This window comes from Anomaloglossus baeobatrachus, chromosome 4 (genome assembly GCF_048569485.1).
Source record: "Anomaloglossus baeobatrachus isolate aAnoBae1 chromosome 4, aAnoBae1.hap1, whole genome shotgun sequence".
In the NCBI taxonomy this organism is placed as follows: Eukaryota; Metazoa; Chordata; class Amphibia; order Anura; family Aromobatidae; genus Anomaloglossus; species Anomaloglossus baeobatrachus.
In genome coordinates, this window is record NC_134356.1 from 394,625,355 (window position 1) to 394,642,342 (window position 16,988).

A 16,988-nucleotide genomic window follows, 5' to 3' on the forward strand; every position below is an offset into this window, starting at 1 on the left:
CTGATAAATCCATATTCTCCGCTACTACCCTGGACTTACCGCATTGCCATTTATAGCAGCTTTTCTTCTGTTAACCCATTATGGCAATATTGCACTTTTTGGTATTGGTGCTGATAGGCAATGTGACATGGAATTTTTTTTTTGTTTGCACAGATTTCTATTCTCTCCAGCTTTACAGGCAGCAGACAGTACAATGCTTGACTACGGTCAGTTGTTTTTTTTTTTGTTTTTTTTTAAAAAGTAAATGATAAATTAACTTAAGGAATGAGAAAGCACAATGATGCCAAAACATTCCGCTAAGAGTTGATTTTATCAGCCCAGTACCATAAAATCCTGTAAAATCTAGACTTTAAAATGTGGCAACTAATTTTTTTTTCCTTATGGGGTACAGGTGACAGAGGCAACAGTTCGATACTGAAAGCCTCTGCTCTATATAATCAGCTTAGAATATTTGTGTTTTATCCTCCTGAGAGCTGCACTTGAATGTAGACTGGATATGGATGAAATGTGTCTACAAAAGTGGAGGCCAACCTACTTTATATTATAGGGTATCCGGCACCTGACAGCAGCATAATGTAGACAGACCCTGATTCCAACGATGTGTCACTTACTGGGCTGTTTGCAGCAGTTTGGATAAAATCACTGTTATATCACTAGACGATTATCACTAGAGGACTAGTAAACCTGCGACCGTGTATTCCTCCATATTCATGAGTTCTGTATTACCCTGCCCCCACAAATGATCGGCAGCTTTCTGCCTATGCAGGGAAAGCGGCCAATCAGAGGTGGGGGCAGGGTTTTACAGGAATCAACAATCAGAAAACTGATAGATCTGAAGCAGAGAAAAATGATTTTATCAAAACTGCAGCAAGCATCCCTGGAATCAGGTTCTCTACATCACGTTGCTGTAACCTGGTGACAGATTTCCCTAACGGCTCCCACATTTAGCCCTGGATTCCTTCTGAAGGTGGCATGTTGTATTGAATAATCTGTATTACCTAGATTTCTGATAACACACTGTATTGTAGGAAGCTCTGAGACCAGAAGCATGCCTTAATCTAAAAATTGTATTTAGCATAGAAACTGTCTCTATCGTTTAGGGAAACCTCTAAAAGAATCTCCAGAAACCACGACCAGCTGGATAAAGTGAAAAGAGGTCTATATTCAGGGCTCATTCAGACACTATGCGTCCGTCAGATGTCCATATGGAAAAATGGATCATCTATGAATAGCACGCTTACCAGTCAAAGGTGTCGTTTTACACGCGGACTCATGGTGCACAAGTAAAAATTCACAGCATGCACTAGTCTGATCTAGTTTACAGATGAGCCTATTAAACTCAATGGTTACATAAAAAAAATGGATGCCACAGAGACCCCATCTATATGGCATCTGATATTTACCGGTCCATTGCGACTATTAAAATACTGTTCTAAACTTCAGGAGCTCACGGCTCCACTGACCACTCCTACCTTCTTCATCCCCAGGGTGGGGTACTCCTGATTGACATTACAGACTAGCAATCCCGCTAACTTCAGAGCAGCACTTGCAGGCAGTAAAGCAAAGAGTCTGAAGGGTGAAGATTGGGTTTAACAAAAAGTAAACTGCAAAGCTGCTTGTTTTTAGAAGCACTTTGTAATTTTAACCATTTAAGAACTTGAGACGACCCCTTAGCATAGCAATCTGTATTTGTACTATTATATTTTTAATTGTTAATTTGAAAAATAGACATATGGATGATATACAAACATGTTTCAGAAGACCGTCTGAACCTGGCCTTGGGCCTCAATAAGAAGTCCATTTTCATGTACAATACAAGTCCTAACTGTGTGTTTTAGATATATAGAACGTACCATTATAATATAAACCAGAAGTTTACATAATCTAAAAAGACACATATACATGTTTTTCTCACTATCTGACATGAAATCAGAATAAACCTTTCCTGTTTTAGGTCAAATGGTATGATGGCTGCACATTCCCATCTTGTTCGTATTTGCGTTTAATTGTTTGTACAGATAAACAAGGCACCTTCAGGTATCTGGAAATTGCACCCAAGGATGAACCAGACTTGTACAAGTCCACAATTCTCTTCCTGAGATCTTGGCTGATTTCTTTTGACTTTCCCATGATGCTACACCAAGAAGCAGTGTGCTTCAGGTGTGCATTAAAATACATCCACAAGTGTGTGGCTAATTAACTCAGATGTTGCCAAAAAACCTATCAGACGCTTCCAAAGACATGACATCATCATATGGGCTGTCACAAATTGTTTAATGGCATAGTACTCTTAGGGGTACTTTGCACGCTGCGACATCGCAAGTGGATGCTGCGATGCCGAGCGCGATAGTCCCCACCCCCGTCGCAGCTGCGATATCCTTGTGATAGCTGCCATAGCGAACATTATTGCTACGGCAGCTTCACATGCACTCACCTGTCCTGGGACGTCGCTCTGGCCGGCGACCCGCCTCCTTCCTAAGGGGGCGGGCTGTGCGGCGTCACAGCGACGTCACACGGCAGGTGGCCAATAGAAGCGGAGGGGCGGAGATGAGCGGGACGTAAGCATCCCGCCCACCTCTTCCTTCCTCATTGCAGCCGGGACGCAGGTAAGGTGATGTTCCTCGCTCCTGCGGCTTCACACACAGCGATGTGTGCTGCTGGAGGAACGAGGAACAACATCGGACCGTCTCGTCAGCGTAATTATGGATTACGCCGACGCTACACCGATGATACTATTACGACGCTTTTGCGCTCGTTAATCGTATCATCTAGGCTTTACACACTACGATGTCGCCTGCGATGCCGGATGTGCGTCACTTTCAATTTGACCCCACCGACATCGCACCTGCGATGTCGTAGTGTGCAAAGTACCCTTTAGTGTATGCAAAATTTTGACTTTACAAAAAGTAAGAAAAATCCATTAAAACATTCTCTCGCTCCCTCATTATTCTGGAATTTGGCAAATATAAATAATTTTGGTAACCCTAATCGACCTCAAATAGGAAAGGTTTATTCTGATTTCATGTCAGATAGTGAGAAAAACATGCAGATGTGTCTTTTTAGATAGTGTATGTAAACTTCTGGCTTCAACTGTATGTCTGTGTTTTTTTGTATGATTTTTTTTTTCCGGAGTGGAGAGATGTCCTTTTATGATCCAATGCATGGATCAAATTCAAGTCTATGACATGAAGCACTTGGATAGCACCCAAATACCATCCGAGTTGCATCCATCACAAAACTGACAGTAAAAAAATGACAATACAATGATGAAAATCAAAACCAAAACACTGAAGAAAGAGGGTCCATATTGTGCACATAAGAGAACTTACTAATGGAGGAGGCCTCACTAAATTTTAGACATTGTAAACTGAGACTCTAAGTGCATCAACATTATCTAAGGTGGTATGCTGTTTGATAATTTGATGTATTTATGGACAGTCTAATCTTGGCATAGGTTACGTCTAGACTAGGTGTATTTTGGAACCATTGTTGGACGCATACACTAAAAAGGCCATTGTCAGGATGAATGTCAAGTCATCCATCTACCATAGGAACCTATTATAAAGAAACCTATACCGCATGATAAACATTTCTTTTCAGTGGGCCTATGATAGCGCAGACTGCTGCTGCCAACAGTAACGGGCCACACAGAGGGTGATCAAATTTTTGGCCTCCATCTGATAAATGGTCATCTATGGCAATATTACTGCAGGCCAGGTATACACAATGTCTACCTAGACTTTCTTTTTATCAGAAATTTCCAACAAAATGTTGTCGAACATAAAGCAATGGTCCTTTGTTAGACGAACTCACTGAAAGCATCTACACACAGAATAAATGTAGTGCAAGACGATTAATACAGTTTTTAGAGCAAAGTTCGATATGTGTTTTTTTACTAAAATCTTTATTAAATAAGACTGTAGAATATGAGATTTCCCTCTGCTGATCTGTCAGCCATGTACACAAGTGTATATTATGGAGCAGCATACACAGATTGTGGTGACGGCGCCACGTCTAAGGCCTGGCACACAAGGACACCGGTAGAAGAGTATGATCTCTTTGCTGTACAGCTCCATTGACAGAAGCCTTCCCTTGTAAGGTGCAATAGTGATATGAAAATATCATTTATTTTCAATCCTGGCTCATTTATTTAGAAGTAAATGCAAATGACTTAATCTTTAGTCTGTTGTCAAATAACAGTATGATATTGCGCTACAAGGTGAAAGGGATTGAATTATTGTAAAGCCCCATTCACACGTCCGTGAAAATCACGTACGTGTTTCACGGACGTGTCAAAGGTGCGCTTTCCCCTCCCTAAGCCGTGTTTATGGCACTACGTGTGTTCTCCGTGTGTTATCCGTGATAACACACGGGGACCGAGAACTTTCAGCTCACCTGTCCCTGGGGTCGCTGTCCGTGGTGCTGAACTTCGGTCTCCGGTCCTGTAGACTCCCCGCTGCTGCCGGCCGCAGTGAAGTGAATATTAAATGAGCATAATGAGCGGCAGTCGGCAGCAAGTGACAGCAGCGGCAGAGACAGGAGGGCAGGAGAAGGTGAGTAAAGATTTGTTATTTTTTCTCTGACACGTGAGTTTTCTCCGGCGCGTGTCACACAGGACCGCATCCACACTACATGGATGTGTGGTCTGCATGCGGGCCGTGTGACACCCATGATGCCGGAGAAAACGTGGACATGTCTACGTGTGGAACACACGGACACGCGTATGCTGCTCCACACGTACACACGTTCCATGGCAAAACATGCACGTGAGCACAAACCCATTGATTTTAATGGGTCTACGTGTACCCGTGTCTCCGATACGTGCAGGAACGGACCTAACACGTACCAGAGACACGTGCGTGTATAGGGGGCCTAAGGCTGAGTTTATACATCCAGTAATCATCCGTTGGAGCGGATCCAGCAGCAATCTGTTGGTAAAAAAAAAATTGTGAAGACAACTTTTTTTTATTTTCAAAAAACTAAATTTCAGCTGGATCCATTTTTTTTTTTTTTTACATTGGAGTCTATGGAAAACAGATCTTCCATTTGAAACTGGTCCAGTAAAAAAAAAAAATGGATCCTTTCCAAATGACAGAAAAACGGATGGCTAAATAGCAATTGGTTCAAGGATCCATTTTCCATAGACTCAGTTAGTTAAAATACTCAGATTGAGCTGAAATTAGTTATTGAAAGTCTGTGCAATGTTTTTGCCAACGGATCTCTGCAGGATTCGCTCTAATAGATGATTACTGGACATGTGATCTCAGCCATAAACATCTGCCATGACTCCACTTGACACCTTTTATCCTGGGTGAATCGGAAGCAATAGATAAAGTAATGTGAGGTTGACCCCAGAGCCGGCAGACACATCTGTCTCCTACACCCTTGGAATGCCAGTTGCACAATTATTCTAATCTCCTTATCTCCCCTCTGTCTTTTCAGAAATGAACCATCAGGGATAACAAAAAAATAGAAAATCGGCGTTTTTCAGTGGAAAACGTACCAGACCCCTGTCCATACTGATTTCATGGCTGACACAATGTTCTGTGTTATATGGTCTTTTATAGTTTTTCCTGTATTTTTCCCACATTGAAAGTACTATTCTATCTCCTTAAAAATCACATTGAATTATTTTAGAGTTTTTAAAGCTTTACACAAGAGTGGGTCAAAAGTAGAAGCGTTTCAAATCTTTCCTATAGTTTTCTCAGTATGTTTTCCACTCTTGGTTTACAAGTAATGACGTATGAATAAGGCCTCAGGCTGAATTCACTTGACCATATGGTCTCTGCTGGAGCCACCATATCCAACCTGACTGTGGGTCTCCTGACCTGAACTAACAGTGTTAGGGCAAGGGCAGATGGCCGTAGAATCGCTCTTCTAAGAAAATTGTGCCGATTATGCAAATGACACTCTGACCAAACTTACCTGGATGTGTGAATCGGATCACTGTGAGGGTAAGATGGAGAACAAAATTTCTCCCTCTTCTCCATTCTGCGAGTCCCCAAAAACTAGACTGCACTCAGATGTCATCCCAGTGCAGTCCGATTATTTCCACACTCTCATTGACTTGAATGGCCGAGTGTGATCAAAACATCTGATCAAAGTCAAGCATGCAGTGATTTATTTCAAGGACAGACACTATCCGAGGTAAAAATGTAATATGTGAGCGGCCCCATAGACCAACATTGGTCTGACCATGATCCGATGTTTTGTCAGACAGAACATATGGCCGTCTATACCTGCCCTTATAGACATGAGACAGTTTGGCTCAGCAAATACACAGTCAAGAATTAAATCCCAAACACGGACTGTAAAATACAGAGGTGTTGTATTCAGGCTCATCTGAGTCGTCCTGCAAGGACAAACTCTATACATTGAGTCCTTCCTTGACCATACATTTTCCCTGCAGTGAAGCTCAAAGAGAAATGTAATATATGGCAACACTGAGGCCACCAGAGCACTGAACAGACAACCTCAAAAAATACCTGGGCCATCAAACACAAACTTGTTTAAAGAAGAATTTGAGGATCCCTAATTCTTGGCATTTGGGTCTATGACATATATAGGTTTCTTTTTATATTTCTTTTTAATGGGTGACATCAGGCAGACCCCATGAGAGGCAGCTAGAGAGACTCTGCCTTCCTGTATTCAGAAGCTGTATTTTCTCATCAGAAGTAAAGTAAATACAGTGAGTACATCTCACAGCATAAAAGCATTCTCTATCAGTACTGGATAGCTCTCCTCACGTAAACTCTTCCTAAAAGTCCTGAGCAAAAAATCAGCTTAGTTATGTAGCATTATAGAAGTGGTGAAGTATCCCTAGGGCGAATTACACCATCCCAGAATTTATGAAAGATGAATAAGGGGACTTGTAATGTGTAACGACAAAAGAATACCAAGAAAACAAAGAATTAACCAATCTAAGATTTATGGCACCAAAGTTTGCTATAGACAACACCTTTATGTCTTCACTATATATTCTAATTCAATCTCCTTGAAGGAGATTTTTGATTTTAGGGGTGAATATTTTTTAATTATGATTCCATCAGATTATATATTAGAAAAAACTTTTTGACAGTGAGGGTGATCAATGAGTGAAACTGCAGTGAGAGGTAGTGAGATGTCCTTCAATAGAAGTCTTCAAAGAGAGGCTGGCGAGACTTGTCTGAGATGGTTTAGGCCTTTTCACACATCAGTTTTTTGCCATCAGTCAAAATTCGTTTTCTCAACGGATCGACGGATCAGTCGCAGATTGGGGCTAAGCTGATGCGACGGATATGTTTTTCAACGGACCCGACTAGCTGGGGGCAAAATAATTATTTGGAGCATGCTCAGTTAAAAAAAGGAATCCGTCGCCGGATTCAGTCAGATCCTGCGCCCATAGGTTTCCATTCTTTTTTCGACGTACACAAAAAACGTTACTGTGGCCGTCATCTCAGTCAGACGGACAAATATTTTTCGACGCATGAAACGTGAGGCCATCCGTCGCAATCTGTTGCAAGTACAAGTCGATGAGAAAAAAAATGGATCCAGCAGCATCAGTCACCGGATCCATTTTTTTCAAAATTCGACAGATTGTGACTGATGGCAAAAAACTGATGTGTGAAAGGGGCCTTAGTGAACCCTGCATTGAGGGGGGTTGGACCCGATGACCCAGGAGCACCCTTCCAACTCTAACATTCTTTTGTTCTACAATTCTAATTGGGCTTTAGAAAAACTGCTAACACATGGCAGATTTGTAATAAACATTACTGTAAAAATCCCTTCTGGGTGGGTCAAACATTCGGGTCTCTGGTGGAGTGGGAGAGATAGCTGTTCATGCGGGGCTTTTCAGAGAGGCTCCTGCTCTCAGCTGCATTAAGCTGTCTAGCCTGGAAGGAAGAAATGCCAGTGTAAAAAGAATTTTAAATGAAAGAAAGTTCCATGGTTAAATTATTTCACTTCATAATGGACTAAAGAGACTGTACGCCATTGACAGAAAATATTATGCCCCTACAAAGAATATACCAGTCCTATTCTATTTCACAGTGGAATCCCACCAGCACGTAAACGGAATGTGGGTGACGCATCCACACCGAGTTCATCTGTCCGTGCTCATTTCCAGTTTTCTAATTCGTCATAGGCGCAGAATGCAGAAAATGACTGAATGCCGTAGTATGAGCATCATTAGTGTCTGACAGACCTTACTGCTCATTAATGGGGTCTGTTGGGTTGTATCAATTTACCGTAACTCAACCTCCAACATCAGAACCTAACTATACCTGCACAGTGCCATCACAGTTCTAGCCAGAACGATTTTACCACTACTGTTTATATTTCAGGGTCATGAGATCGGAGCAGAAGACGACTTAGTTATTTTATTACTCATCCAACTACACCCTGGAACCATTGTTTGAGTGAGCTTACAGGTGCCCTTTTAGCTGAGGTGGGTCACTGGAGGCTTCCCTCACAGAGAACTATGATGGCTTACCATTGATTGACCTCATTAGTATATGATCAGTTCAGCCAAATATTGCCCAGATATGCAAACAATCAGCTCAGGTCAATGTGTGCACATAATCTGCAGTATAGCACTAAAAGCAATGGAACAATCCACAAACGTGCACTACAATGGGCTCAAGTGTTTGTCTTGGCACAAAGTTTACACAACTCAAGTAATAAATTTGGTGTCATAAACGAATAAATAAGACAATTCAATAGAATTTTTGTGTGACTCAACGGCCATAACGGTTGTGTTCCTATCATACCAGCGCCATGCTTTTGCCCGATAGGCACTTTTGTTGGAAGCCTCAGACATATCCCACTGTACAGTATAGGCACACAGTTACTAATGTAGATCTGCAGGAAAATTCATTTATTACATACAGTAAAAAAAATCTACGGTGTAAATAAGTCTGCCTGTCTACAGTGGGATGAAGGCAGCGCCGTGTGACGAATGTTCTGATACTGTACCTTATCTACACACATGGGATTCTGCCAGATCTCTAAATATGGCTCATATCATGTATTGATATTTGGGCCGGACCTTTTCATATGTGGCCTGTGAGGTTTTGCAAACTGTAAATGCAACAGGGTTTATGGATTTCTTGCAAAAAAAAAAATAAATTGGGGCATAAAATCCCATCCCTAGGTCTGAATGTGGTGGTTTATACAGCATGGGTAGCCTCATACAGACAGCTAGGACAATGGCAGAACGCTGCAGTGTGAACAGACTCCTAGACAGACACATGGCCAGAGATGAGACTGGGGAACTTATATGTAAGGAAGTCACTAGAAAGAGAAAGCCTCAGCATTATTATCTAATCTCATGGTGGAAAGAAAACGCATCATAGCCGCCAAATCAAAGTGCAAGTCTAAGGACTAAAATAATGTTTAAGATAAAAAAAAGTATTTATGACGGACAGAATATCAGTGTTCAGTGCTAGTAACCCCCATGTTGTGGTTACCCTCACCACACAGCAGTACTACCACTCCCTTCGTGCAGGGAGGATGTTTCCACAGTAAGAGCACTTGCAGGTGATACTTATATTTATCTATATTACAAGAGACTAAACTGCCCAGAGGTTTAGGTGCAGAATAGGTTAATCCTACTGTCTGCTATTGTACATCCAGACCAGCCACCTAGATACACTGCACAGCTTCCTGACCAGCAACCAATGGCTGCAAGGCACTTTAAGAACTACAACACCCAGCATATCAGTCTGAAGACACTGCACAGGGTGGACTTACCTACAAGAGTCCAGGAGGGAGACTGTACTAAGGAACTAGGAAATCAGAGTGTGCTGCGGAGCAGATCCTGGAGGTGAATGCAGCAGGTGTAACCGGGTGAGGTGTATAGTGACAAGAGCCAGGGCGGGGACAGCAGCATTCCTACCTGAGCGCCGCACATGCAGGACACGGAGGACGCGCCTGCCATCTGGTGGTGGCTCATGAGAACTGCACCAGAGTACAGCAGGCAGAGAATATCATCATAGATTGACAAGTGCCAGGGCGGTAAAAGCAGCATTCCTACAAGAACGCGGCAGGACCAGGAAGACGCCTCTGCCATCTGGTGGTGGTGTATGGGTACTGCAAAAGATACAGCACAGCAGGCAGAGAATATCATTTTGCGCAGTGACAAGTGCCAGGGCGGGGAGAACAGCATTCCTACCTGAGCGCGGCACACTCTAGGACAGGGGTGGGGAACCTTTTTACTGCCGGGGGCCATTTGTAATTTTCCACCAATCTCCGGGAGCCGCACAAAATGATCAATATGAAAATTAACCAGCTACATTTGATCAAGCAATTAATTAACTCACCCCTACTGTGGTAGCCGGAGCTGCTTCTCTTGCGTTGGTTAATTTTCGGTGACATTGATCATGTAACGTTGCTTTTCACAACTACTTTTCCAGGTTTCTCTCTGTCTGGAGTGCAGTCGACTCTTTGTGATAACAAGATTGGTAAATCATATACAGTGCCTACAAGTAGTCTTCAACCCCCTGCATATTTAGCAGGTATGATAAGATACAAATAAGTTAGAGCCTGCAAACTTCAAACAAGAGCAGGATTTATTAACAGATGCATAAATCTTACAAACCAACAAGTTATGTTGCTCAGTTAAATTTTAATAAATTTTCAACATAAAAGTGTGGGTCAATTATTATTCAACCCCTAGGTTTAATATTTTGTGGAATAACCCTTGTTTGCAATTACAGCTAATAATCGTCTTTTATAAGACCTGATCAGGCCGGCACAGGTCTCTGGAGTTATCTTGGCCCACTCCTCCATGCAGATCTTCTCCAAGTTATCTAGGTTCTTTGGGTGTCTCATGTGGACTTTAATCTTGAGCTCCTTCCACAAGTTTTCAGTTGGGTTAAGGTCAGGAGACTGACTAAGCCACTGCAACACTTTGATTTTTTCCCTCTTGAACCAGGCCTTGGTTTTCTTGGCTGTGTGCTTTGGGTCATTATCTTGTTGGAAGATGAAATGATGACCCATCTTAAGATCCTTGATGGAGGAGCGGAGGTTCTTGGCGAAAATCTCCAGGTAGGCCGTGCTATCCATCTTCCCATGGATGCGGACCAGATGGCCAGGCCCCTTGGCTGAGAAACAGCCCCACAGCATGATGCTGCCACCACCATGCTTGACTGTAGGGATGGTATTCTTGGGGTCGTATGCAGTGCCATCCAGTCTCCAAACGTCACGTGTGTGGTTGGCACCAAAGATCTCGATCTTGGTCTCATCAGACCAGAGAACCTTGAACCAGTCTGTCTCAGAGTCCTCCAAGTGATCATGAGCAAACTGTAGACGAGCCTTGACATGACGCTTTGAAAGTAAAGGTACCTTACAGGCTCGTCTGGAACGGAGACCATTGCGGTGGAGTACGTTACTTATGGTATTGACTGAAACCAATGTCCCCACTGCCATGAGATCTTCCCGGAGCTCCTTCCTTGTTGTCCTTGGGTTAGCCTTGACTCTTCGGACAAGCCTGGCCTCGGCACGGGTGGAAACCTTCAAAGGCTGTCCAGGCCGTGGAAGGCTAACAGTAGTTCCATAAGCCTTCCACTTCCGGATGATGCTCCCAACAGTGGAGACAGGTAGGCCCAACTCCTTGGAAAGGGTTTTGTACCCCTTGCCAGCCTTGTGACCCTCCACGATCTTGTCTCTGATGGCCTTGGAATGCTCCTTTGTCTTTCCCATGTTGACCAAGTATGAGTGCTGTTCACAAGTTTGGGGAGGGTCTTAATTAGTCAGAAAAGGCTGGAAAAAGAGATAATTAATCCAAACATGTGAAGCTCATTGTTCTTTGTGCCTGAAATACTTCTTAATACTTTAGGGGAACCAAACAGAATTCTTGTGGTTTGAGGGGTTGAATAATAAATGACCCTCTGAATAAACTTTTCACAATTAAAAAAAAAAAAAAAAAAAAAAAAGATATAACATTCTTTTTTGCTGCAGTGCATTTCACAAGCCAGATGGACACTCTTTTGGCCAATACACACCACTGCAGAAAAATTGTATGCAATTTGTTATAGGATTTGTCCCATTTGTAATGCTGTACTATATATAAAAAAAAAAACAACAAAAAAAAAACGTTACAAAGCAAATATTTAAAAAAAATATTTTTTATTCTTTTCCCATAAACAAATCAACAATGATAAATTTATAAATAAGAATGCAGTCTCAACAGGGTTAAATGTGTGAATAATGTATTTAAAAAATGTTCATCTTCTCATCCAGAATGCTCTTTCTAGTAACACAAATGACAGATTAGAAGAACATCACAAAGTAGCTAGAGGTGAGAATACGGACATATTGGGGACATCACATGCTGTCCCCTGTGCTTGTGCCATGTACACCTATTGTGATCACCATGTGGAGCGGTTTGAGACTGTAACATGTAATGGCAAACCTGTAATACTTAATCTCCAGATTTTTATCGGCACTACTGTACATGGTGGGGTCAAGCTTTATTTATTAATTCAGTTTTGACATTTTTTTTGGTGCACACAAAGATCAAACCTTTGAAATGTACTTAATGATCCAGCTACTGATGAGGAACGTCTACTAGTAACATCCCGTAAAGGGCAGTAAGTTTGTCACTTTTGTACAAAACCAAAAATAACCCACAATACTTACTACTCTGATGCAGTTTTCTTGAAATGTTTATTTAATAGAATAAAAATTTACTGTATGTTTTGGGACTATATGATGCACTCCACCCCCAACCTGCCCCAATTTGGGAGTAAAATAGGGGTACCTCTTACAGTTCAAATGTTCCTGGCTCGCTGTAGGGAGGTGGCAGTGGAGAGGGGTCACAGGAGGCAAGTCGCTGCGGTGACAGGAGCGGTGAATATTCATTTCCCCATTAAAGGGAGATGAATATTCACTGCTCTCTACTCCCATAAATCACTTGCACCTCTTAGCACCAAGGTCGTCAGTGATCGTAAAATTCTTCACAATTATTTACTTCGACTGATGACGGCGTTGAGAAGTAGTCGGGATTATGGGGAAATTAATATTTACTGATCCTTCCCCCCCTCAGCTGGCTTCCTGCAGCGGTGACCCTGCTCCTGCTTTTAGTGCACCTGTGAATGGGGGCGCATGGCAGTGACGTCATGCACTGCCCGTCACTTACAAGCCAAACTCAGTTGCCAATATCAGGGGAGGACGACACACGCCTGCGGAGCTGAGTGAAATCATTTATACTTTTAGGTGTGTAGCTTAAAGGAAGGCTTATATATCAGGATGGGCCCATGATGGGGAACAGATATACCAAGAAGGGAAACATATATACCAGGAAGGGGCCCAGGATGGAGAAAATATGTACCAGGCTGAGGGACATACTGTATACCAGGATGTGGGACATACATAATAGTAAGGAGCCCAAAATGGGGGACATAGATACCAGAATGAGGGACTAATATTTACGGTGTATAATATTATATATATATATATATATATATATATACACATACATATATACATATACATACATACATATATATATATAAAAATAAATAAATAAAAATATATATATTATATATATATATAAACATATACCAGGAAGAAGCCCATGATGGGGGAACATAGATATCAAGATAGCGTCATGGGTCTTGGTCACATTTATTGCTTCAAAATTTTTTTCTTATTTTTCTCTTGTAAAACAGGTGCATATTATGGTTGGGTGCATTTTGTAATGAACCACCATGGAGTTCAGATTTAGTTTAAATGGTTTGAAGGTACCATGTCACATTGGCAGCGCCCCTGAGGTGCCAGAACCGCAGAAATCCCTCACAAATGATCTTATTTTATAACTGCATCCCTCAATGAATTCATCTGGGGGAGGCGTGAGTATTGATAGGACAACTGTGTCACAAAATGTTATAATTGAGCGATGAAGAAAAAATAATTACAAATTTACCACCAAAATGTTGTTAGTTTGCGTTCTCCATTTGCAGAGTCCTTAAGTGTCAGAAAAGCAGAAACCTCCAAGTGAACACATATTGGAAATTACATCACTATAGGAGTTCATCTATTCCCATTGAGAATTTTGCCACACCGTATTTTGAAGGCTATAGTTTTTTTTATTTTTCTGCTGACAGTCATGTAAAAGGCTTGTTTTTTGCGGGATGAGTTGGAGTTTTTATTGGTGCCATTTTGGGACACAATATTTTTTGATCAATTTTATTCCTTTCTATTTCTGAGGAACATCCAAGAAAAAACAAGAATTTATTTTTTTTTTACGCCATAAGAGTGATAACACAGCTTTATTCTTCAGGTCAGTACGATTACAGCGATACCACATTTAATTTTTTATTTTTAATGCTTTGCTGCTATTACACCATAAAAACAATTTTATAGAAAAAAATACAGTTTTTGCATTGCTGTATTCTGAGAACTAGAGCTTTATTTTTCCACTGATGGAGCTGTATGGCAGCTTGTTTTTTGCGGGACAAGATGACATTTTCAGCTATACTGTTTTCATTTACATGTGCCTTTTTGATTGCATTTTAGTCCACTTTTTTTGTCAACTGTGTGATGAAACGACAATTTTTGCTACTTTTTTCTTTTTTCGGGATTCACTGAAGGGGTTAACTAGTGTGACAGTTTTATAGATCGGGTTGTTCCGGACGCAGCAATAGCAAATATGTGTACTCTGTTTGTTTTTTTTACATAAATATAGATATTTATTGATTTTTTACTTAATTTTCTGATTTTTTAAAAAATATTTTAAAACAATTCTTTTGTACTGTTTAACTTAGTCCCTATATGGGACATTACCTTTTATTGCCTTGATCTCTGATATAATGCATTGTAATGCACCAGTATCGCAAAACATTATAGCTGTAAGTGCTGCACTGACAAGCCTCTGAGATAATGCTCCTAGCATGATCTAAGAGGCTTTCTGGAACTGGGTGATCGGGAGGTCATCATGACTAGCTCAAGTCTCAATGGCAACGATCAGGCCCTTGTGAGGAAGTCACGAGGGCACTGATTAGACGGGAGAGAACGTGCACTCCCTCTTCCAGCCCACCAAAATACTGCGATCGATATCAATCCCCTCAATTAGGGGGTTAAACAGCCAGAGATGGCACATGGACCAACCCTGGCAATGAGAGCCGGGGCTTGGCTGTCATGTAAGCCGAGCACCTGGCGGAGATTGTGTGAGTACAGCTCATGTGCTTGCACAATCCGATCACCAGAAACGTACCGGTACGTCCATGGTTGTGATGTCACCCCCAATTAGGGTGTAACAGTACATCCAGGGTCATAATGGGTTAAAGGGAATCGAAGCAGCTTTTCGCTACCTAATCTGACAGTTGCATAATGTATGAAGAGAGGGCTAATTGCAACTATGTAATTTGGGTGAGAACTTGAGACACAATCAGAGTTCTTAGATGTAGCAGAGCTCAGAAAGCTAATCTTGCTCACATCACATCTTTCTGTGTACATTGTCTATTGACAGTAAGCTGCTTATCTGAGAAAGGTGCATGGTCGGACAACTGCTTGGTGCCTTTAGTCCTGGGCAGTGATAATCACCTGGTGATAAAACCTTCATTGTAAGTAAAGAACATCACACTGGCTTAATAAATGACAGCTCTGAAATTTGTGTTTCATTCCCCCATCTCCTGCTGACTCCAGATCACATAGCAAAAACCTGCTAACAGATTCCCTTTAATGTGATCATTCATAATATAAAATATATATAAAATACACAATGTAATGGTGGACACAAAATTCATTCATTTACCTATTTCTGTAGCATCTACATAGTAACAGCTGCACATACAGTAATGACACTCATCACTGTTAGATTTTAAAGTGCAAACTTTGCATAAGGTAATATAAAACTGGAGTTGACCTACATATTTCTACACTCATCCAAAAGCAAATATTGTTTTAATATTTAAATGCCAAAACAATCATCGGATACTTTAGTGGCAATGCCAGCAGTGTTTCTACATTCACCACCCCAAACAGTGGTAGTAGATTTTTACATTAGGGCTACTTGCCAGAATAAATAAAAAAATAATAGGAGCCATTTGGCACATTGCTATTAAAAGCAAAGACAAGACAAACACACACCTAATATGATCACTAGTAACGTGATTATACACAAGCTAACATGACTGGTTTCAGCACTTGTGATACATGCTCAAATATGAGCAATTTACATCTTATTTCCTCTATGTAACGTGGAGAAGGGAAGAGGCTCAAATCTTATCTTAAAGATATTACACAGTTTATGTAAAGCTCTGCTTACACCAATACATCATAAATAAAATTCAGACTTGTTTTCTGGAAATAAAACATTTAGAATACTTTGTTGATTTATAACACTGACTCACTGTACTTCTGTTCGCTACTCTCTATGAGTCCTTTTGATGGGAAATGAGATTTGAGTTTTGGTTGAATGTTCGGCCACAAACTAGACACGAGAATGGTTTCTCTCCTGTGTGCGTTATCTGATGTCTTACAAGATTAGAACTGTTTGAGAAGCTTTTCCCACACTCAGACATATAAAGGCTTCTCCCCCGTGTGAATGCTCTGGTGTCGGACCAGACTGGAGTTCTTTGTAAAACACTGTCCACATTCTGAAACATATGTAGGGACTCTCCTCCTGTATGTATCTTCTGGTGTTCAGCAAGACTTGAACTCCGGGAGAAACCTTTCCCACACTCCGAACATACAAATGACTTCTCTCCAGTATGTATTTTCTGAATGCTCCACTAGGTTGGAGCTTCGTGCAAAGCTTTTCCCACATGTTGTGCAGGCAAACGGTTTCTCTCCTGTGTGAGTTCTCTGATGGTCAATGAGGTTGGAGTTCTTTGTGAAGCTTTTTCCACAATCTGTGCACACAAAAGGCTTCTCTCCTCTGTGAATTCTTTGGATGATCAACAAGTGTTGAGTTGCTGGTAAAGCGTTTTCCGCAATCATGACAAGAATATGGTTTTTCTCCAGTGTGTACTCGGCGATGCGTTACAAGATGTGACTTTTTTTGTAAA

The 16,988-nt window shown here is 41.4% G+C and overlaps 1 protein-coding gene and 1 pseudogene across 2 annotated transcripts in view; both read right to left on the reverse strand.

Annotated features, from left to right (window-relative positions):
- Positions 1-9,817, reverse strand: part of PROSER2 (proline and serine rich 2) — a 49,507-nt gene extending 39,690 nt beyond the window's left edge. Inside the window, exon 1 of one of the 2 annotated variants that reach the window (XM_075342591.1) lies at positions 9,730-9,817. The gene's annotated coding sequence lies outside the window, so the exon portion shown is untranslated. Of the gene's footprint in view, positions 1-1,403; positions 1,474-9,729 lie in introns of those variants that run through there. The other variant, XM_075342592.1, reaches the window with a different exon arrangement.
- Positions 9,818-12,086: 2,269 nt separating this feature from the next.
- LOC142302444 (uncharacterized) lies at positions 12,087-16,978 on the reverse strand (annotated as a pseudogene).
- Between the last annotated feature and the right edge of the window lie 10 nt (positions 16,979-16,988).